The sequence below is a fragment of the Crocuta crocuta genome, unplaced genomic scaffold (genome assembly GCF_008692635.1).
Source record: "Crocuta crocuta isolate KB4526 unplaced genomic scaffold, BGI_CrCroc_1.0 scaffold81, whole genome shotgun sequence".
In the NCBI taxonomy this organism is placed as follows: Eukaryota; Metazoa; Chordata; class Mammalia; order Carnivora; family Hyaenidae; genus Crocuta; species Crocuta crocuta.
Genome location: NW_027527808.1, coordinates 854,845 through 879,938, shown reverse-complemented (window position 1 = coordinate 879,938; position 25,094 = coordinate 854,845). Strand labels below are relative to the sequence as shown.

The 25,094-nt window shown below is 34.8% G+C and overlaps 1 long non-coding RNA gene across 6 annotated transcripts in view; it reads left to right on the top strand.

Annotated features, from left to right (window-relative positions):
• Positions 1 to 25,094, top strand: part of LOC144240231 (uncharacterized) — a 217,160-nt gene that overhangs the window by 83,813 nt on the left and 108,253 nt on the right. For all 6 annotated transcript variants that reach the window (XR_013337658.1, XR_013337657.1, XR_013337654.1 and 3 more), the window contains exon 6: positions 9,052 to 9,135. This is a non-coding gene — a long non-coding RNA (uncharacterized LOC144240231). The remainder of the gene's footprint in view (positions 1 to 9,051; positions 9,136 to 25,094) is intronic.

The following is a 25,094-nucleotide window of genomic DNA, read 5'->3' as shown; positions in this document are numbered from 1 at the left end:
AAGAAAAATATCACATATCATTAAGTTGAATGTGATGTTGTCCCTTTAAATGTTCTATCCTTTGTGGCTTTGCTTGTCTCCGTGGCTCCTAAGATTGCCTGATCCTCTTTTCTGGAATTCTTTCAATTAGTTTTGGATCTGTCACCCTAAGGTCTCTGAAATTGCTTATTCTAAGAGATTTCAATATTTACCCCGATGACATTTTTTGATTCTCAACACATAGGAATTCTTAGTAGTTTTGAATTCACTTTGTATCCTTTAGTCCATATAAATCGGGCAATCAAGATTTCTCTCAGTTTAATTTGCTTTCTGTGGAGGATTTAAATGATATTATCCTGAAGCTTTAGCCTACCACTTCCAGTTCCTAATCCTTGGCCTTCCTCAGTGGTGAAAGGCTGTTCTCAGTTTTCTTGGTTCAGTTTAACCCTCCTAGTTAATCTCTGACTTCTGGTAAATTGCCATCATGTTTAAAATCTGCAATTGTAACTCTTTTCCTGAAAAAAAAAAAAAAATCCTGCTCACAAAGGACAATATGACTAACTTGTATCACCTTATTTTTTTAAACTTAACTAAGACCAGTGGAGGAAAGTCGCTGCTGATCAGCTCTAGGAATATCTTAACTGTCATCAGATCTCAAATGAATTTCAGTCAGGATTTTTGTCCTTTCATAGTGCATAAATTGCACTTCTTAACGTTAGAAATGGTCTAACTGTCTCACTAACACTCTCAAGGCTCTTTATAGAGTTACTGCTCCTCAGCCTTGTGGCTGGCAGCTGCAGCCTTCCACCAGGAAATTTATTAAAATGTGTTTCAATCCTACAAAGGTCTATCTGGCATTGTTTGTTGGTTTTGTTTCTTATTTAATTCCAGTTTCCTTCAGCCAGGACTCATCCACAGATTATGGCTCTTGCATAATAGAGTGCCTTACGAGTTACATCTGAATGTTTTAGAGATTTATACATTAGCACTCACACAGCTCTGGAAGACACACTCTGCTCAGCTATACACACATAGATGACATGCAGATCATTTGCTCTACTTCAAGAAATATTATACAAGTTCTTTTCAGTGGATCTGTTTATTTGGCTGGCTGACTTACTGTGGGGAAATCGCCAAAAGTTTTCTAAAATTGAATCCAGATAAGACAGAATTCCTTTTGATTGGATCTTATCCCTAGGTCGATCAACACTCTTCCATCACGTTGAAAGTTGGCAATTCACTCATAGCATTGGTCCCAGAGGGGAAAACCCTGGTTTTATGCTTGACTCTACTCTGTCATTTATGAATTGTGTAAATATAAATATTAAACTGTCATATTTTCCTTTGAGAAATATGGCAGGGATAAAGTAAATAATACCTATATAATATTCGGCAGTATTACTTTCTGATAACCTATTTTCACTTGTACTACTGAAATCCTTTATTAATTGGATGGATTGAGTGCGCACGTTCTAAATATATACATTACTATGCTAATTTCAGGAAAGGTAAGCAGCATTTTATCTTCTGAAAAATGTCGTATTGAACTTGATTTGCTCTCTGAACATCCTTGAAAGGAGAATAGATTTAGAGATTCCTAAGTGACAAAGTTCTTACTCTGCCCTGTTCTAGTTACCTAGATAACTAGAAAATAAAGAGTGGCACTCGAGAATCTACCACAATGGAGACTACAATTTTGGTTGAATTATAACAAGCAGAATTTTGAGGATTTCAAGAAGAATATCCAATTGTCAGTGGATCAGAAGATACTTTATTTTTTTTTTGTTCCAACCACACTTCCTTATAGATCCATGCAACTGGAATAGTTCATGAGTGCCAAAGAACAGTCAAAAAAGATATATATGACTAGCAACTGGGTCTGTTTCCAAGCAGTTCAATTTGCTATTAAGGAAAAAAAAAAGCAAAATGACAAAGGTTTCTGTTAAAGTTGTATTTATTAATGGGACTTGGTCAGGGCACAGTGCTGTACATATTCTGACCTGAATCTAGATCCCCATATGCTTAGGTAAGGTCAACTAGCACTTCATTACCACCTAAACTATTGAACATCAGATCCTAAAGCATTCCTTGGATAGATTAAATTAGACCCATTCAACAGATATTGATCTTAATGATTTACACATTAATGCAGCAGTCAAAAAATCAATGATCTGGATTTCCTTGCATGCAAGGTAGCAGGATACATACACAAGAATAATTTATAATTGGAAAAGACTGGGGGGGAGGGAAGTCCATTAATGGGGTGGGTGACTAAATTATAATATACTCATTGAATGGAATACTCTGCTACTAAAAGAAAAAGCATGTGAAAACTTATGTACTGATATGGACAATTCTCCATGAACTATTAAGTAAAAGGGGGCAAGGCATAAGAGAGGCATTATGTGTTATTTTTTGGTGTCAATGGCATATTAGTATCTATTTGTACTGGTACAAGGAAATAATGGAAGGACACACCAAAAGACTAATAAAAATTATTACTATTAGACATGTGAACAATGAAGTAGGATGGAATGGGAAAGCTGTATTGTGGACCTTTTTATATTCCATGTCTTAAAAATAAATACAATATTATTCAAAAAATTAAGTAGAGTGAATTTTGTTTGTATTTGCTGCTTACTGTACTCCCTAGTATTTACTTGTTAAATTTCTTTCACAACTTTCTGAGCATTTGTCACTCTCAATATAAACAAAGAAAGGAAAATGAAAGGCAGAGCTTGCCTGGGTGGCTTAGTCAGTGGAGTTTCTAACTTCGGCTCACGTCATGATCTCTCCATCTGTGGGTTCAAGCCCCACGTTGGGCTCTGGCCTGACAGTGCAGAGCCTGGAGCCTGATTTGAGTTCTATGGCCCCCTCTTTTTTCCTCCCCCCCATTCAGGCTCTGTCTCTCTATCTCTCTCTCAAGAATAGATAAACATTAATTTTAAAAAAAAAAAGAAAGAAAGGCAGAGCTGGGAAGTAAACCTATGATCTACATTATATAGTATATGACTTAATAAAAATTATGTATTTTCCTAAGCATCAATTTGATAAAATCAAATTAGGAGTGCTTTACAGGATTGTTTTGAAGATCAAATTTCATAATATATGTTAAAATGAATTCAGTTTACTTTTGCTCTTACTAAGGTTACTACAAAAATCAATCTAAGAAACATCTGGAGAGTTCCTATAAAGAAAAAAATTCCAATCTAAAAATGTTTTCCATTATTTTATGTATCCATTTCATTGGAAGTCATGGGCTCCTTCTTGCCATTTACACAAAGACACATGAGCTTACTTACTCAATCACACTGATATAAAGGGCAAATGAGAGCCCTAGATAAATATAGAGGCAGATATGGGTACAGTTCTCCTTTATTTTCTCATTGCTATTGGTTTCATCTTTAAGGTAACATAGTACATTATAGAAACAGGCCAGATCCAAATTTAAAAACTCTTATCAAGTCTTGTGTTTATAGTCTACAGTAGAGTTTTGCCTGATTTGAAGATGACTAGGCCAAATAAATCTAAGGTCAATTGCAATGAGTAAAATTGGGCTCTAAAGCACTGTCCAAGGTGGATCTCCACTGCAGCAAAGAAAAGGAGATTTCCTCATGTCTCTTGATATCAGAGTCAGTTTGGATAAAAACACTCATTTCTTAGGGTAGGCCAGAAAAGGAGAAAAAGAAGCTTGTTTTATTTCTATTATTATTACTGGTGATGGGAGCAACACTATCAAAGACCAGAAGGTGCTGTAGGTAATAGTGTTTCTTGTTTTTAATATAATTTATTCTCAAATTTGCTTACATACAACACCCAGTGCTCATCCAAATAAGTGTTTCTATAGCCCTGGGCAAAGCAGTGTTGAATGGGTAGCTGTAGGCTTGAGGAGCCCAGCTGTGGAAACATAATTCTCTCTTACTTTACTTCTTCCATTTTGATCCTACTTTTACTCCCTCTTTAATTCTCTCTTCACCAAGAATTTACCATCAGTACTCAGAAGGAGTGAAGAAGGCCCTATAGGACTCTTGTTTCAAAATCCTTTCTACAGGCTGACTCAGCATTCTACCAGAGGCTGGGTAAATTGATTGCTGATGTCCAACAGCCATATCCTTCACTGAGCATTGCCATGGGAGGCAGAGAACTCTGTTGTCCAAGGTTATGCCCCTTGAGTGGCCGATAATGGAACATACAGACCCATTGCTTCAAATTGGGATAATTATGAAGCTCTCCCTCTCTCTCGAAAATAAACATTAAAGAAAATAAAAAATTATCTTGGAATGTTTTCTTAAACTTTGATGATGTTCCAGAACAACATCAACCCCAAGATTGGCCTTGGAGTTTCTAATATATTATGCAGATTTTAAGTCAATATGGAAAATTTGCCTTAAATGCCTGATTTACATCATTAGAAGAGATAGGAGTTATATCCTTATGGCTACTGCTAAGGAACTGAAAATGATATTAAATGATATTTATTTCCATTTCTGAATTGTAACACATAACTATTATTAGATGCTAGTTCAAATTCCACAATATACCAAAAACCTTTTCTGTCTAGACTATTCTCTTCATAATTGCTCTCAGTTTTGAAATTCTGGTAGTCGATTAAATCATTATGACTCAGTAGCTGCTAATATATGGACTTAATTTCTTTTACTGTTTCCATATCTCCCAAATTATATTAAAGAATTTTTAGACATTTTTGTGCTACCCTTGCATTCATTAGAGAAGCTAGCATAGCAGTTATTAAACTTAACAACAATCAATCAATTGTAACAGTGACATGGAGTTAATCTGTAAAAAGCTAAGGCTGAAGTGGTACTAATTATAAGTTTCTAGTCTATAGAAAGGAATTACAGGGTTGTGGTTAGGAAGGGGCACTTTAACAACAAAGTTGAATTCAAATTTCAGGACCACAAGATTTCAGCTGGTGACTTTGGAAAATCATTTATTATCCTTGAAATTTAATTTTTTCTTTGTTAAAATTGGATGGTAAGAGTTCTTATCTCTCAGAATTGTTGGAAGTATTGTTAGTACATTTAATAAATAAAAAGCACTTACTGTATTGATTAATGAATGCTTATTATTATTTAAAAATAATATTGGAACATAGCTCTGGATTCACTGTTACGAAGAGAAGTATATAGTATTGTATTAAAATGGCATTAACAATGAAACATCTATTTGAAATTCTTCTATTTTAATATTTATTTTCTAATTTTAAATAACTTGAGTCCATCAATGAATGAAATATTTTTAGGCTCACAATTGACATCATAACACAGTCATAGGAACCTTCCTTTCAGAGCTGCATTATCTAGGACATTCTGGTCAAAAGAAGTAAAATGGATTTTTTTTGTCCATTTGGTCATGCTGAATCTTCGCCATCTGATTTCATTGTGCCTTTATGATGTGCTATGAACTCTCCTAAGAATGTTATGTTCTATCTTCAATGTGTTTTACACTAACCTTGAACCAAGGTGTCTCATCTCTCCATCCTCCAGTCTTTAACTTTTCCTTCCCCAGTGAGCTAAAATTGGGAAGGAGATCCATTGCATCAGTTACCTATTGCTGTGTTGGAAATTACCACAAATTTAGCAGCTTAAAAGAGCAAACATCTACTATCTCATAGCTTCCCTGTGTCAGCTTCTGGGCATGACTTAGCTGGGTACCTCTGGGTAAAGGTCTTTTAGAAATACTGCAGTCAGGGGCGCCTGGGTGGCTTAGTCGGTTGGGCGTCCGACTTTCGCTTAGGACATGATCTTGCGGTTCGTGGGTTCGAGCCCCGCGTCGGGCTCTGTGCTGACTGCCAGCTCAGAGCCTGGACCCTGTTTCAGTCTGTGACTCCCTCTCTCTCTGACCCTCCCCTGCTCACGCTGTCTCTCTCCCCCCCAAAAAAAAAAAAAACATTTAAAAAAAAAAAAAAAAGAAATACTGCAGTCAGGCTAACAGAGATCTCATCTAAAGGCTTTACTGAGGGAAGTCCACTTCCAAACTAACTAGCACAGTTGTTGTCAGGATTCAGTTCCTTTTGGGTTTTTGCACTGAGGGTCTCTTTCACTAGAAGCAAGTAACAAAGTCAAATTTTCACTCAAAGTAGGAGATTGTGGAAAGGCATGGAGACCAGAAGGCAGGGATCACTGGGGTCATGGAAGAGGTTGCCTACCACTTTATTTACCATGTTGCACTTATGGAGACATGGTAAAGATGGTGCTGCTTTTAATAAATGGTTAAAGTTTTTAATGACATCTTTTTGATGACATCTATTACAATTATTTCCTGAAGCTCCCTCATTTATATAAAGTGAGTCAAACTTTTTAACGTTTTGAAGATTGTCTGGAGCGTTGTGATTCATAATGTGGACTGGAAATGAAAGGACTTGTTTATTTTTATCCTGGATGCAGCATGTGCTTACTGTTGACTCTTACTTACAGAGTTGCTAAATAGCTGTCTCTTTTTCATCTATAAAAAGGAGGCAATATTTTTAGTGTACAAATGGTGAGATTATAAAAAACATTTTTTATAAGAGTATCATATAGTAGTACTTTGAAATCTTCCAAGCAGTCTTAGTACCAGTAAATTTTAAACAACAAACAAAAACAACAAAAGCCAATAAAAACAACTCTTGCACTTGAAGTTCACAGATATATTTCAAGTTGTGTAATAACAATTTACTGGCAGTAAATTCTTGATTCCCCCTTTCTGATTTTCACATAATTTTACAATGACTTTGGGGATTCTTATTAGAAAAGGCACTTCATTTCTAAATGGGAAGAGTGCTAACAGAACAACTGATCAACTCAATAAAAACTTGAACAGAAAACTGGCTTTTTAAGTCATTTACTTCATACCCTGCCATACCATTTTCTTGTTTTAAATATGAGTTTTGTGGACATTTGATGACAGCTATCTCAACTTGGAAATGCAATGCCAATATTTCTTGAAATAAAAACAGACTCTTCAAGTCATATTCTGGCATTACAAAGTTAAAATTAGATCCCACTTCAAACAGGCTTCTTTAATTAGGAAATATCCCAAACAAAAGACCTCACTTCCCAAGGAACATTGGACTATTATGCTAATTGGAATGGCCACTGTATAAGTCTTGGGTGGATCTGAAGAAAGTAGTTGTTATTCTGGCCTGAGTTTCCAACCACACTCATTTTGCTAAATAGCATTTCTTGAGGAGAGCAGCCTGATAGGCTACAAGTGTTACTAATTCTATTAAATACCCCCTTTTCATTATTCTTTCATACTTAATGATCAAAAACCTTAACCACTGTCTATTTTTAAATGATGTAGTTCCATAAACAGATTGAAATACTTCAATAATCACTTCATGATAATTAGGTTTTCCTGAATGACCACCCTGTTCTTTTTAATTTTCCCAAGCTGCAATCCTAAATTATGCAAATCATAAAATTATGTTTTGAAAAATATGTAATTTTATAGTTGGTTTGGATAATTTAACTTGCAAATTGACAGAAATGACATATGTCCTTATAGGACAATGGGTTCAAATCTAAACAGCTCTTTATAACAGGTTAAGCAGTATCTCTCTCTCTCTCTCCCTTTACTCCTCCTCCCTTGTCTCTTTCTACTTTTCAAGTGCCTATGATCCAGAAAGATCCACCCCTGTCCCTGCTCCCCAGAAGGACCATTTCAAGGAAAGTAAAGCCATGGCAGACAATCAGAAATTAAGAATCATAAATTATTTTAAAATGTTTATTTATTTATTTTGAGAGAGAGTGGGGAAGAGAGAGGGAGGGTGCAGAGAAAGAGAGACAGAGAATCCCATGCAGGCTCCGTGTTGTCTGCCCAGAGCCTGACTCTGAACTTGATCTCATGAACTGTGAGATCATGACCTGAGCCAAAATCAAGAGTTGGACAGTTAACTGACTGAGCCACCCAGGTGTCCCACAGAATATTTTTAAAAGATTAATGAACCTAATTTCCATCTACTTACTGGTGGACTCATTTCCAATATGTGGATGTTTGTTTATGTGTCAGTGTGAAACATTTGCCAATATTGTAAACAATCTAGAGGGGAAATTTTAACTGGGTTTATTTTGCATAACTAACCTGAAATTTTCAGTGTTTTCTTTCCCTGACATAATTATGCTTCTTTTGCACTGTTCCCCCATCTTTCCCTAAATTCCTTTTCTTTCTTTTACTTGATTTAATTTCTGATTCATATTTAGCACTTTTGTGTCATTGTTTAAAAGTTTTCCTCAAAGATTCTCTATTTCTTCAACAGGACACATCAATTAGAGAGAGTTTATACATTCTATAAATGTGATTTTAACAGAGCCATATAGCATAGCAAGTATAAATATGTCTTAATTTCACATTTTTAAAAATGTCTTTTTCCCCTTAATTTTCCATGTATTCCTCATGTCACATCATTTCATGTTCTTGCTATTCTTGTCAGTCTATTATCTTTCCTCATTTGCAATGAATCCATATCTGGGCACAAGTAACTAGAAGTCTTGAAGCAATTTCTTCTTTCAATGAGTGTTTTGTTTTGAGTTTTTCTTGAGTTGCTTTCTTTATTCATGTCCTTATTATAAAGCAAAACTTAATAGAGACAAGGACCATGGATGAAAAGTGCTCTTTCATCCTTTTAAAATTCTTTTTATATTCTACAGAGCATCAAAATACAAAATGTTGTATATATAAGGTTCTTAATAAGTTTCTTTATACTGCCCATTGAATCAAAAAAGGCAATAGTTGAAGACTTATGCCTTCATATATATGATTCTAAACATGTAAAAATAATATAGATAATTCTAAATATATAAGTATATAATTCTATATAACATATGTGTGTGTGTATATATATATATAATCTTAGGAAATGAACTAATAAGAACTTCATTTACATCCTATGAATATTTTTATGATCATATAACTCTTCAATTGTATATGCATATATTTTAAGCTGTGTATTCAGCAATATAATAGAAAAGTGGCTTGTACCCTACAAAATATTTTGCATATTATTTTCACTTTATTTTTATGCTTATACTTGTTTATTTTTTAAATTAGTATTTATTTATTTATTTTGAGAGAGAGGGAGAGAACGCTGGAGAGGACAAAGAGAGAAGGAGAGAGAATTCCAGCAGACTCCACACTGTCACCATGGAGTCGGAGGTGAGTCTCAAACCCACAAACAGTGAGATCATGACCTGTGCAGAAACCAAGAGTTGGGTGCTTAACTGATTGAGTCACCTGGGTGCCCCTTTTGATGCCTATATTTATAAGAAAAAATTCATGAACTTCAGTTTTCTAATCCTGAACTATGTGGATATGCCATAAGTTATCTAATCAATCCTCTGCTGATGGGCATTTAGAATGCTCCTAATGTTTTTTCTCTTATAAGTAATCTTGCAGCGGCAAGACATATCCTTTTCCACCATGGGAGTATCCCTTCATGATGAATTCCTAAATTAAAATTGTTGTGTCAAATAGTCATACCAATACCACTTCCAAAATATTGTGCTCATTTATATCTCTGTTAATATAATGGGTGAGATCACATTATTCTAATTTTGCCAACCTAAATCAAGTAAAGTAATATTTAGGCTTTAGTTTCTAATCTTCTGATATTGGTCCAGAGCAGAACTGAGCCTATTTTCATGCATTTATTCTTATTTTTGTGTATTTTCTCTAAATACTCTATGCTTTATCCAATTGTATTTTTATTGCATTATATTACATGAATATTTAAGATTTATTTTTGGTATTATTGCAGAGATTCTCTTTCATTTTCTTGTTGTCTTCATAACTGGTTTGTGTTTTCTTTTGGGGAATGTTTTCATTTAAAAATGAAGGGATTGGGGCTCCTGAATGGCTCAGTCAGTTGAGTGTCGAACTCTTGATTTTGGCTGGGGTCATGATCGCAGGGTCGTGGGATCAAGCCCTCTGTTGGGCTCCGTGCTAGACATGGAGTCTGCTTGAGATTCTCTCGCTGTCTCCCCCCACTCATGCTCTCTCTCTCTTTCAAATTAAAAATAAAAAGATCAATAAAACAAAAATAAAGTGATTCAACAGTCCCTTCCAAACTGATACTTCTGATCTAATAGTTGAGTTACTCCTGAAATTTGTCCCTAACACTTATATTCCTGACTTATATCAATACCCCATGGGAAAGAAAGAGACAAAAATACAGAAACAATTAGAGACAGAAATATCAGAAAAGACAAATAACAACAATAGATTTCAAAGTAAGATCACTCACTTAACACTGACCAAAATTTGTCTTACTTTGATGCTTCTATTTTAGAATGGTGCATTGAACATTGTAGAGATTGAAAATAGCTTTAAGTTCTCTGTAAAGCACAGCCCAAATAACTAACATCAGCATACTGATAAACACACATCAAAAGTCTATTAAAAGTAAAGTAAGTCAGTAATCACAATGTATTATGCAAAAGAAAACAACTTATTATAAACTCTCAGGTCCAACAATGATTTTTTTTAAATTTTATTTTAAAGAAAGAGAAAACATGTGAGTGGGGAAGAGGGGCAGAGGACAGGAGACACAGAGAGAGAGAGAGAGAGAGAGAGAAAGGAAGGAAGGAAGGAAGGAAGGAGAGAGGGAGGGAGGGAGGGAGGAAGGAAAGAAGGAAGGAAGGAAAGAAAGAAAAGAAAGAAAGAAAGAAAAGAAAGAAAGAAAGAAAGAGAGAGAAAGAAAGAAAGGGGGGAAGGTAGGGAGCGAGGGAGGGAGGGAGGAAGAATCTTAAGCAGCTCCACACTCCATGTGGAGCCTATCACAGGACTCTATCCCTCAACCCTGGGATCACAATCTGAGCTGAAATCAACTCTTGAGCTCAACCTTCTGAGCCACTCAGTCGCCCCCCAACAATGAATATCTTTAAGTGACTTTTTGACATCTTGGGAATGTTTCATTTAATTCACATGACTCCCTCAAACCCAAGTAGACTGCCTTCTTCAAGTAAAGAATGTGCTCTTTCTGGAAAGGGTGTGATTTGTGTGCATGTTCTTCAATTTGTCAAGTAGGCTTTTAAAATTACAGTGCTTCACGCCTGGTGTGTCCTCTGTTAGTTTTCCTAGTCCATGCAGTTTGGAACCTCCTGACCTTCCACAGCTGCTGCTGCTCCTTCCACTTTTCAACTCCCTCCTCTTCCTCCTCTTTGGTCATTGTTGTTGTCATCTTCTTGCTCCTTGAGCTATTTCACTATTGATAGCTTGCTAGACTAATACACAATTTCGGAAGGCGTTGCTGTAATGGAATGCTATCATGTATACTGTTCTTTGTCACACCTTGTTGTTTTGTCTATGTTGAAAACTCTTAGGGAAACTGGGGTGAAGTTGGTCATGTGTACTTATGTATAATAAAACACTCTGGGAATCCTTGCTCTTTTCTGGTCGTTTTACTGCTTGTTCATACATCAAGCATCTTATCAGAGGGCTGTGAAACCTGGGCTCATCTAACAAAATCTTCCTTTTCTTTATCTTTCTAAAAAACTCAAAAATGGGAAACTTGAAGCTTCATTGAATGGCAGATGCCTTTTCTATAATTCAGAGTATTCAGTAATAAAATGTGTGTGTGTGCTCATGACAATAAATACTTTTCTCCTGGACAATAAGTTTTGCATTTGTACATGAGTCAGTTGTTAACGAGGAGTCATCATAATGGGCAGTTGAGACATAGGCATACAGAATTTATCTGGCTTATCAGTTTAGAGGTGAGAATTCCTTTTCTCCTTTTACTTCTTCATCCCTATCTATTATGCTATATAGACATACCCAAGAAAAACATCCACTTTCTCCAGGTTTTCTAACACTAAATACTACGGAAGTTTTTAAAACTACTCCTGGCTAAAAACTAATTTCTTAGAGTTCTCATTACTTAATTCCTAGCATATATTGGTCAGTCTGAGTAAGGGACTTCTTCAAGACTTTCTGAAAATTTCACTAGGTATGATCATTAGGAAAAGTGAGAAATCTTGATTTTTAGATTCTAACTAAAATTTAGCAATATATTAACAATAAATATGCATCATGTAGAATGTGCCATGCCCTTTAATGTGAAAATACCATAAGATGCTTGTGGTTCATTACCCTAGAGATGCAACACACAGTTTCCCCTCAAAGTATAGCAACCATAGTTGAGAAAACATTTAAAAGGACACATTTGAGTAAAAACAAAACATTATAATACTAATCATCTTGACATCTTTAAGATCAGTGAGGTATAAGAAAGACATCTATGTGTCTATGTGTGTGTGTGTTATAGTATTTCTCTTAACTTGAACTATAGTACTTGCTCATTTAACTTTTGTTTCCAACAGAAGAGTAAAATATACTGAATGGGGGCCTTATTCATCTCACTGTCAGCCTACTTGTCAGCAGTATTTTTTGTTTCCTACTTTGTTGTCCCTAAATTTCAGGTAACTCTTGGCTAAATCTCCAAGTCTATCTCTTTCAAGAAATATACTCAGTTTGATAATGCATTCTAGGGAGCCAGGATGGGAATGCAACAGTAAGTAGGCAAATATAAGAGAAGTTCTCAATTCTGTGAAGACAATGTATGAGTACCAAAGAAAACCAGGCCATGTGTTTCATATTAAAATAAAATTCCATAGATAGTAAGCATTGAAAAACTGAGGGTAGGACTCCAAATTTAACCTCATGCTATTTTTCAAAATGTTAACACTACTTGAATATAGTATATTTACTAATTTACACTAATCTGAACACTCCCATGAATTTCTATCTTGTAATATTTTGTTGTTATTAAAAGAAAATAGCATTGCTTTAAATCTATCATTTTTTTATAGCTTCTTTATCCACATTCTTCAGATGTTTTGCATGGCTATCTAAAATTTTTATATGATTTCCTGAAAATTTGTGTTTCATCTCCCTAAGACCCAGCATTATTCTAAAAGATTGATAATGTCATTGCTTAGAGTCCCCTGAATTTATTGTCACATCAGGTTCCAGAGCACATATTTTCAAATCTATCTTCAATACCTAATTGTGATCAATTGCTTGGCAGTATCTCACATTTATTGTATAATGTGCCTTGTCTTATTTTCTTAAAATTTACAATTTCTCAGTATTCTATTTTAATGTTAAATAAAGATGTTTTCATGTCCCTACCTATGGGAATGCATTATTGTGCCCCCGTAAGATGTTGACTCTGCTGGGCATTCATGCATTTGATAGTTCTAAGTATCTCTTAGAATATCTCAGTGCAGTCAGCTCTTACCACCACCAAATGGATTCTTCTTGTTCTGTAATATGTGTCAAATTTCACATGAGGCTTCTGCGGACTGTCTGTGGCTCCTTCATCTGTGGCTGAAATGTTTGTTGCTTTTGCAATTTGCACTGATTGCTTAAGAAAAGAATGGTTTGTTTTGCAAAGGCTGCTTTTAGTTTGGTGGGTTCTGTGCATAGTTAGCTACAACGATTTTAGTTTGTGGTGATGGTTCAGATTGTGTTTTTTGGAGTCATTTATTGCATTCTTACAAATTACACATGTTGCATAAAGGTTGTTTTTATCCATACATGGAGAACAGACACACACAGTACTTGATTGAGTAAAAAACCCAGTGAAATAGGATCATGTCTCACTGTCAAATAAAGAGAAATGATGGAGTCAAGAAGGAACAAAGAAATACTTTTCTGGAGTGTTTATTCCAAATATTAGAATATTTTCATAATTTAAATGAGTTTAAGTATATCTAATGTTGTTTTCATATCCTTAGCTGCTTCAGGGAGAATATCAGTTTGGATGATCTGTTCTGTGATAAATAAGAATAATGTTAATGTTATATTGTTTTTATATGCTATATATTATATACTCTGTAGTATGTGCTGGTGGTATTTATAAACATGATCTTACTCAGGTCTCAATAAAGCATGTTGAAAATTGTTATTTTTATTGAGAAGGAAACTAAGCCTCTAGAACTTCACTAATTTGACAAACTTTGCATGCCTAGTAGCAGACACAGAATTTGACTTTAGTTCTTACTGACTCCAAATCATTTTATCATTTTACTCTGTTCTATCATCTTCCTAACAGCAATGACTCCAATATAATGTTGTCTGTTTGGGAATTCCTTGTTACTCCTTATTTTTACAAGTAACTTTATGAAAATTTTTACTTAGATAATTCCAAAAATGAAATAATAAATCTAGCCCACAAAAATTAAAATAAAATTAACTATTTTATCACCGTCTGAAATGTCAAATGTAAACACAGAATTGACTAGCTTGATATCTGATCAATAGATGATTGTTTCTTTCAAGGAGAAAGAGAAGAAAAGATAGAAGGAAGGAAGGAAGGAAGGAAGGGAGGGACGGAGGGAGAAGGTGGGAAAGGGAGGGAGAGGGAAGAACAAGCATCTCCACCCCTGGGCAATATTTGCCTATTAACTTAAATATATCAGCCGCTACATCTTATCTCTTATGGAAGAAGACATTATTCCTCAGATAAATATTGAAAAGGGATAACAGGCTAAAATAACCTTTATTCATCTCTGACAGTAATGACTATAATCCTTTATGATTCCCTATCACCTTTTTTCATATTTGCATGCATTTGTTCAATTCCCTATTAATTACTTTTTAGACCTATTCCCCCAACTAGACTGACTATCTTGAGGCCTTTCAGAATCATATTTCTGTCTTCTCTGCTAGGCACATAAAACTATTCCTAGCACATAGACTTTGTAGCACTTAGAATTTATACAAAAATTGTTGCTTGAATGAATGTTTTCAATTTCAACAATGTGATGAAAATACCAGAAGCTACAGTAGTGTATCATTGTCTACCTACACTTAGTATTTCTGTTGTTGACAATATCAATACCTATTTTAAGAGGGATATTAGAACCTCAAAATTGCTGATTATTTAAAATAGGCTTTTTTGGGATAATTCTGATGATGATGATGTTGATAAAATTGATAACCATTATCAATAGTTTCATCAGCAGTACCACTATTTAATAAGAAAACTACCTTATTCACACTGAGAAGTAAAAATACAGCAACATGAAAAATAGTGGATCATAATTACAAGGATTAATTAACACAAGAGAATCATATGTATATTGAGGTGAAAGAGCATGAAATGTACCTTCTGAAGATCAGGATACCTATTTCTGATACTGAACAGATACGTGATCTTGGCTCTGTCATATGGCCTTTCTAAGTTTCCATTTTATTATCTTTAAAATGGAGAAAATAATCATTCTTACCTTTTCGAAAGACCTTTGTAAACTGTAAAGTATTCAGTACATAAATACTAACATTATTCCTGTAATTCCTGGTCCAAATTCATCAGCAAATTTAATTTAATTGCTGATTCTAGGAAAGCTTCATCTCCTTTGCTAACCTGAGATCAATTTTCCTTTAATATCTCACTAAACAGATTGAGATTTAATTCCTAGCATGATATGGATTAAGCACCACATATTCTCCAAGAGATTGTATTTATCCTTAGCATTTCTCACTTTGATTTCCTGCCTCTGATAAATTCATTTTCTTTGATGCTTCCTTGTTTCTTGTATCTCTAGGCATCTGTGTAAATATCTTCACCATCAAGATACCCCCTTCCCCACACACATTGCTTCATCTCATAAAGCAACATTATTAGCCCAAGGATCTTCTATTAAGTTAAAATTGAACATCAATCATTATTCATAAAAAAGAAACCGCCATTGATCCACTTTACCCTGATGAAGTGTGTGCTATTTGTGTCTTCTTTTTTAATTTTTTTCATTAAAAAAATTGTTAATGTTTATTTATTTTGGAGACATAGAGAAGGAGTGGGAGAGGGGCAGAGAGGAGACAAAGGATCCCAAGCAGGCTCCAGGCTCTGAGCTGTCAGCATAGAGCCCACATGGGCCTCAAACTGACAAACTGTGAGATCACGACCTGAACCGAAGTTGGAGCTTAACTGACTGAGCCACCCAGGTGTCCCTATTTGTGTCTTCTTTAAGTGCAGGCTGCTGCCTTCTATAGTCCTTCTTTCCACACAGACTCTTTTCCTCAGCCTGTGACTCTTCCCCCTCTTCTTCTCTTGGCCCTCCTGGGAAAGAAGCACTATACCTGTTAAACTGCTCTGCAACATGAATGAACCCTTGTCTAAGCCTATTCCATTAGACGCTACACAGAAAATATTTGCTTTCCACTGTTGTGCAGGTCAATTAATGGCTTTGCTTTTAGTTTTTGCCGGAAAGGTAGGAAAGTTCTGTCTTGAAATGGAATGCACCTTTTCTCTTATGTGAACAGAAGACAGCTTTTAACTAATATTTCCTTATTCTTTTTTGCCCGATTGTCTTAAGTATTTAAGACAAAAAGCAGAAATGACCTCTACCTTTCCTTCTCTACACAGCTTAATTTTGTCTGACTTGAAAAACATAATACAAGTCAAAATTTATAGTAATAAATTATGTTTTAATTTATTTATGATTTATTAAGCACTTTCTAATTCCCTGCTGGCACTTGTCAAATAGAATTCTAATGGGAAACAGCTCTGTGATTTTTAGGTGTGTAGTATCCATGTCAAAAACGAAGAAACAGATAAAATTAATTTTAATGGCATTTTAATTCAATATATCCAAAATTTTTATCATTTTATCACTCTCATTATAAAATACTAGTGGGATATCTGATTTCCATTTTTTGTATTACATCTTTGAAATCTGTTGTGTCTTTAACACTGCTAATCTCAATTCACATTTGCCACATTTATTATGAACAACAGCTACATGGGTCTAGTGTCTTAATTCCACTGACAGATAAGGAAAAGGAAACACAAAGAAGTTAAGAAGGTTGTTTAAAGTCACACATCCATATGAAGACCGGGAATTGAATTTTAGCTCATTGTGACTGGAGTTTTTGATCTCAATGTTAAGGCCCCTACTTCTATGCTTTACTTAACTATTATTAATATTTGGCTAAGTCTTTGGTAAACTCAGAGTTAGGTATCCTCTTTTCTCTTTATTGCTTGTATGAATTTGGTAAAGCATGCTGAATTGACATATCTGTGCACTAAACTGTTTTTGTGGTCAGAATGTTATTATAAAAATGGATTTAGGTTACGTAAGTACATGATGTTCTTTGGAAATGGTGTACCTTAGCACTGCCTAAAGAGATTTCATCTTTGCAATTCTTGGCCCTGCTACTGAATCAATGAAAAAGGGAACTAATTTGTGGATGGGAAGTGGGGTTGAATTCGGTAGAGAGCTGTTAGCAATTACTGGTTTCCTGTTAATTTGAAGAGTCAAAGTTTTATCTAGTATCATTATTCCCTCCAAATTACTCCTATATCTTTCCTTAAAAAGAACATAAAAGGTAGTTTTTGAGGTAGTTAACTCTGATGGCAACAACATTCTTTTAAACATTTATCTTAATTCTGCATGTGTTAAGATTTTTTCAGGAGTATTTGTTTATAATTTCAGTAGAGTTTCTAAATAGAATAATTTAACCAGATCATTTAGCTTTATAAACACTAATATACTAGCTTTTTATACATAAGGTGCCCAAGATATTTCAAATAGAAACCTAAAATATTTTAACTAACCGACATTCTCATGAGGTGACTGTAATGGGGAATGCGCTGTGCAGGCTCCCTGGAGGCTGTGAGGTTCCCCATCGCAGAAGTTCTCGGTGGTGGAACTGATGGAAGACTTCAAATGGGTTCCATCAGCTGTCATTGCACCTGACCCCCTTCCAAGAAAACTGTTCTTTCTAGATATTCTGGAGTTCCTGGAGGTCTTTTAGTTGCATCATGCCCATTGACATGTTGTTGGCTTTTGTCAGCTTTCACAGTAAAACTGGGAGATATGCTGAAAGGCAGAGTGACAGCCACACATCTCTTTTGCTGACTGGCTGCATGAGGGATGTAGCAGAAAGAAACTCATGTGTAGTTTACAGAAGATAGAATAAGTTCCATATGTTCACCATGCAGGCAGTCTTTGTATCACAGTTAGGGCTTTCCCAGTGCCTATATTTAATTTCCACACAAAGTATGGGCTTTTCTAAAATGCTCACCACATTTTACTGTGTGCACAGTTCAGAATATTTTCCTTTATGAATCACACATTGAGAAAAATAGTGCTCTACCCACATGAACTGTTAATTTATTTATAGGGGACACTTTGTTTTTTCTCCACCTTCTCCTCCTCCTCCTTTCCTTCTTCTTCATCCTTCTCCTCCTCCTCCTCCTCCTTTTTCCTCTTCCTCTTCCTTAACAAATTCGTATTCAAGTTTTGGCTTAAACAAACAAAAGAAGTAGATGGACTTTACCAATGCCTTCCCTCAGCCACTAGCCTCCCAGCTCTAACTTTCCTCTTTAATCTGGGACTGCCACTCCACTAGTTGGGGAGATTCTATATTGTCTAATCTCTCGGTGGTCTAATTCCAAAGACTGCAGAAAGACTGCCCAGATCTTCTTCTTTGGCCCAGTTTATTGGCCTGGAAATTCACTGCATATAAATCAAGCGGCCAGTCCACACCCTGATCCAATGAGCACCTGGCTAAGTGGGCAGTTTTGTACAAGAAGTGGGATTGAAGATACAGACAATTACCTCAGACAGGGGCAGATGGTAGACAGATAGTTCCTGGCCTCTGTCCTTTAAGCTTATAACTTGATTTCTTTTTCTCCCTCTCCCCAATTCTGTCTGTTACTCTCCTGGTGGCTTTCATATTCTAGAAGTGTGAAAGGTAAGGTAATTAAATAGTAATGAATTAGTTTCTTTATAGAGAAAGGAACCATATTTATTGAGAATATAACATATTCCAGGTATTTGCATGTAATCTCCCTTAATCCTCACTTGAAGCTGTCAAAGAAGGTATTATTCATCTTCATTTTATATTTGATTAAACAGACGCAGAAACAGCAAGTTACTTTGATTATGATCAAGCAGCTAGTAATGGACAGCAGTGTAATGTGAATTCAGATCTCTCTATTACTGCAGCTACTGCTTTTTCTGCTACATTCCTCTGTTGTAAGCAGAAACTCAATCTACTTGAGAAACTAAGCAGTTTCCTTTTTTGTTCTATTTAATTTTCTTTGCAAACATTATTTACAACTGGAGAGTTACTGGAGGGAATATATCTCTTCTTCCATTCCAATTCCCTAAAGAGAGAAAAAAAGTTGGATTAAAGGGGGTAAAATACTGTGACAAAATCACTGCAAAATCTTCACCTATTAGAAGAACTGTTAATACAGTTTCCTAATAGTTTCATCAACATGCTGGTGAGAAACGAAGGTGGACTTTTTTTTTTAATTGTCTTCTATAATAAGAATGATAAAATTCTTAGTGGAAAATTGTCTTGTCCACATAATGGATGTGTTGATGTTTTTTTCCTCACCTATAATGTGTAAAAATATGAGTTACCAACATTAACATAACCTTTTTCCTGAAATCCAAACGACTTAAAGGTATGTCAAATTGTCCATTTTTATCCCAGTGTGATTTCTCCTATTTTTAAAATCACTATTGAGAAGAAAAATAAAAAGGTGTAATCAAGATCCTTTTATCAGTCTCATTAATATTACTGTTTATATGTATGAGCCTATGACTTAAAGTTTACAAAGAACTTTTAACCATTTTTGTTTGCATTTAACATTATATTATTAGAAGCTCACTCTGCTTTCACTTTCCATATCTTCTCCTACAAACATCTCTTTTGTTTCTATAACTACCTTAAGGGAATTTGGCAAGAAAAAGTAGAGAAAGAATAAGAGATATATGAATCACTTCCTACCCTACAATTAACACATGAAAAGAGATCTTAGTGAAAACAATAATTCCTCAGGCATATGTGGTTTTGTTTTTAATCCAACATAGTTTCCCTCTGAGTTCATCAGCTGCCATTTTGTAAATGAACCTTTTGTTTTCAAGAATCAACTTTAAGTGTTTTAGCAAATTGGAATTCTTACTGCTGTTACCATTTAATTTAAGGGTATACCTGCACTTGATCTACAGGACTTTTAAAGAACCTCCTCCATTGGCAAAAGCCCCAGGAAATCACATATAAAACTACATCTCTGGGAAAAGCAACCTTTTAATGTTTGGTCTATGCATAGTGTATATATTTATATATGTATTTTGTTACGAATATTTTATGGCCATGCCAAAAGTAAGTTCTAAATTCTACTATGTCAGTGATTTTCAAATTATAGGTGGATTACTATTTAATTGGTTAGGATATCAATTTAGTTGGTAGGGGTAAGCATTGAGAAGACAATATCAGAGAACATTGTGCATAATATAAGTGAGCATTATAGTTTGGAAACAATAAGCATCAAATTGACAAATATTAATATGCATTGCTCAAAGTAAAAATAAACTCCTCTCATGAGTTTTTTTTCAATTATATACACATGTATCTGTTTATATGTGGAAGTGTGGATGTGTGTGTGTGTGTGTTAAAATTACTGTTGAAAATATATTTCACAGTGGATCACTATAGAAATATTTGAAGGTCACAGAAATAAATCAACATGCATTTCAAATATATGTAGTTTCCACACCACCACTCTTTTTGTTTCAGACTGGGGTACTAAATGAAGACTCTATTTTCTGTATGGCTAAATATAATCAATAGGTTAGAGATTGGCAATCTTACATTTCTTGTAAATGCTCAGTTTTTGGCAACTGTATTTTTAAATGGTTGGTGAAAAAGAGTTTCTTGTTAATTTTGTGTTACTGAAAAATTTTCTCTGCAACATTTTTAATATTCTCCAGAGAAATGAAGTGCAACAATTTATAGAAAACTAAAGATACAAATAAATCAAAATTGAACTATAGTGGCCCTGGTACATATAGTTGATGTGTATGCATATGTGTTTGGGTGTGTGTGTGTGTGTGTGCATGAGCATGTGTGTGTAGTGTGTATTGTATGCATACACAGATTTATATATATATGTATATACACACATGCACACATACTGTGAAAGAAAAATTGCATTGGACAGAGCTAAGAGAAGTCTATATTTGAGGCTATTACAATAAAAATTAAGACTATTGCAATAAGGAAGAGAGTTTGAGCCCAACTTCTCTGAAGTAAAAGGTGGGAGAATTTTTAAGCATTTGGATAAGCTAGTGGAAAAGTAGTAAGTAGTTGTAAGAGCAAAGCTGGTCAACATGATGATATTTGTGCGCGGCAATTGTCATCTGTGTAAGTTAGGCTCCTTGATCTCACAGAAAATAGGACACAGGAGGAGACAGGGGCTTTATCTTTCCTGATGACTCTCTGATGCCCAGGTTCTTGTGAAAGATATTTCTAGATTATAAAACTGGCAAGAAGCTAAGAGAAGATTTACATGTGAAAAACAGAGAAGGAATTCACAGTTGCAAGTTTTTAAAAGTAAATGTTCTATGAAGAAGGAGGTTAGGGGCCTGTAGTCAGATAAACACCTGTCTAAACTTTAGTTAAACTGAGAGGAACATCACACCTTCTTGGGCAACATACACACACACACACACACACACACACACCAAGATTAAATCTTTCAACAGACAAGAATTTCTGTTCCCACATGGAGAACAGATATGTTGAAATTATATTAAGATAAGAAGTAATTTATTAACAGTAATGCATTTTCAAGAATCGCAGACAGCACTTGAAGAAAGAATAACCTTACACTGTTTTAACATCCATAAATATTGCATACAATGGTCTAAATGTTAAAGCTCTTGCATAAGAAGAATGGTATTCATATTTTCATTATGCTTACAAAAAAACTTAAACATTAATTTTTCAAAAAAGTGTATGGGCCATCAAAATTCAATTTTCCCAAAAGGGCTCAGGAATTATCATGGTGAATATATAAACAGTCGGAAAGAACATTGATAAATGGAGGTTAGCAANATATTTATTGAGGGCTGCTTTATGTCCCAGTATGTGATCTATTTTGGAGAATGTGCCATGGGCTCTTGAGAAGAAAGTGAATTCCTTGGTCTCAGGATGTAGAGTTCTGAATAAATCTGTCTGATCCATCTGGTCCAATGTGTCTTTCTAGTCCATTATTTCTTTAGTGATTTTCTGTCTGGTTGATCTATCCATTGCTGTAAGTGGAGTTTAAAGTCCCCTACTATTAGTACATTCTTATCTATAAGATTGTTTCTGTTTGTGATTGTTTTAAGTATTTAGGTGCTCCCATATTTGGTGCGTAGACATTTATAATTGTTAGTTCTTCCTGATGGATAGACCCTATAATTATTATATAATACCCTTCTTCATCCCTTGTTATTGTCTGTAATTTAAAATCCATTTTCTCTGATATAAGTATAGCTACTCCACCTTTCTTTTGACTTCCAGTAGCATGATATATATTTCCTCATCCCCTTACTTTTAGTTTGAAGTTATCTTCCAGTCTAAAATGCGTTTCTTGTAGACAGCAAATAGATGGATTTTGTTTTATTATCCATTTTGCTACCCTATGTCTTTTGATTGGAGCATTCAGCCCATTTACATTCAGTGTTATTATTGAAATATGTGGATTTAGAGTCATTGTTTCCTTTGTGGGATTCATGCTTGTGGTGGTGTCTCTGGTATCTTGCATTCCTTGCAAAGCTTCCCTCAGAGAGCTCCCCTCAGGATTTCTTGTAGGGCTGGCTTAGTGGTGACAAATTGCCTTGGTCAATATCAATATTTTAGCAATATTTGTTCTTTTAATCCCGAACCATGGAATATTTTTCAATTCTTTGTGTTTTCTTCAATTTCTTTCATAAGCTTTCTATCGTTTTCAGCTTATAGATTTTTCACTTCTTTGGTTAGGCTTATTTCTAGATATTTTATGGTTTTTTGGTAAATGGGATCAATTTCTTGATTTCTCTTTCTGCTGCTTCATTATTGGAAATGCAGCTGATTTCTGCACATTGTTTTTATATCCTGTGACAATTCTGAATTCATGTATCAGTTCTAGCAGTTTGGGGATGAAGTTTTTTAGGTTTTTCATATAGAATATCATGTTGTCTGTGAAGACTGAAAGTTTATCTTCCTTCTTGCTGATTTGGATGCATTTTATCTCTTTGTGTTATCTAATTGCTGAGGCTAAGACTTCCAAAAATGTGGAATAACAGTGATAAGAGTGGACATCCTTGCCATTTTCTTAACCATGGGAAAGCTCTCAGTTTTTTCCCATTGAGAATGATATTAGCAGTGGGTCTGTCATATATGGTCTTTATAACCTTGAGGTACGATCCTTCTATCCCAATTTTCTTGAGGGTTTTAATCAGGGAAGGATGCTCTTTTTTGTTGAATGCTTTTTCAGCATCTTTAAGAGGATCATTTGTTCTCATCTTTTCTTTTATTAATATAATGTATCACATTGATTGATTTGCACATATTAAACCAGCCCTGCATCCCAGGAAAAAATCTCACTTGATCACGGTGAATAATTCTTTTAATGTATTGTTGGATCTGGTTGGCTAGTATCTTGTTAAGAATTTTTGCATCCATGTTCATCAGGGAAATTGCTGTGTAGTTCTTCCTTTTAGTAGGTTCCTTGTCTGGTTTTGGAATCCCGGTAATGCTGGTCTCGTAGAATGAGTTTGGAAGTTTTCCTTCCATTTCTAGTTTTTGGAACAGCTTCAAAAGAATAGGTGTTAACTCTTCTTTAAATATTTGGTAGAATCCCCTGGAAAGCCATCCAACCCTGGACTCTTGTTTGTTGGGAGATTTTGATTCAATTTCTTTCATAGTTATGGGTCTATTCAAATTTTCTATTTTTTCCTGTTTCAGTTTTGGTAGTTTATATGTTTCAAAGAATTTGTCCATTTCTTCTAGGTTGCCCAATTTGTTGGCCCATAATATTCTCTTATTACTGTTTGTGTTTCTGTGGTGTTCTGTTGTGATCTCTCCTTTTTCATTCATGATTATATTTGGGTCCTTTCCTTTTTCATTTTGATCAATCTGGCTAGAGGTTTATCAATTTTGATAATTTTTTCAAAGAACCAACTCCTGGTTTCGTTGATCTGTTCTTATGTTTTTTGTTTTATTTCAATATCATTGATTTCTCCTCCAATCTTTATTATTTCCTGTCTTCTGATAGTTTTGGGTTTTATTTCCTGTTCTTTTTTCAGCTCTTTTAGGTGTAAAGATAGGTTGTGTATTTGGGACCTTTCTTCCTTCTTTAGGAAGGCCTGGATTGCTATATACTCCCCACTGATGACCTCCTTTGCTGCATCCCAAGGTTTGAGGCTTTTGTGTTTTCATTTTCATTGGCTCCCATATACTTTTTAATTTCTTCTTTAATTTCTTGGTTAACCCATTTATTCTTTAATAGGATGTTTTTAAATTCCAAGTTTTCATGGTATTTCCCAATATTTTCCAGTGGTTGATTTTGAGTTTCATAACATTGTAGTCTGAGAATATGCAAGATATGATCTCAACCTTTTTGTACTTTTTGTTGAGGGCTGATTTGTGTCCCAGTGTGTGATCTATTCTGGAGAATGTTCCATGTACACTCGAGAAGAATGTGTATTCTGCTGCTTTAGGATGAATTGTTCAGAATATGTCTGTTAAGTCTATCTAGTCCAGTATGTCATTCAAAGCCATTGTTTCCTTGTTGATCTGTCCATTGCTGTAAGTAGGGTATTGAATTCCCCTACTATTATGGCATTATTATCAATGAGTGTCTTTTATTTGTGATTAATTTATATATTTGGGTTTTCATATTAAGGGCATACATATTTACAATTGTTATTTCTTCTTGGTGAATAGACCACTTAATTATGATATAATGCCCTTCTTCATCTCTTGTTACAATCTTTATTTTAAAACCTACTTTGTCTGATATAAGAATGGCTACTCTGGGGTTTTTTTGATAACCATTAACATGGTAAATGTTTCTCCCTTTGTTTACTTTCAAACTCTAGGTGTCTTTAGACCTAAAATGGTTCTCTTGTAAGAGGCATCTTGATGGATCTTGTTTCCTTATCTTATTTTGTATACCCTATATCTTTTGATTGGAGCATTTAGTCCCTTGACATTTAAAGTGAGTACTGAAAGATATGAATTTATTGCCATTGTGTTGCCTATAGAGTTGGTTGTTTCTGGTGATACTCTCTGGTTCTTTCTAGTCTTTGTTGCTTTTGGTCGGTTTTTGTTTCATTTTGTCT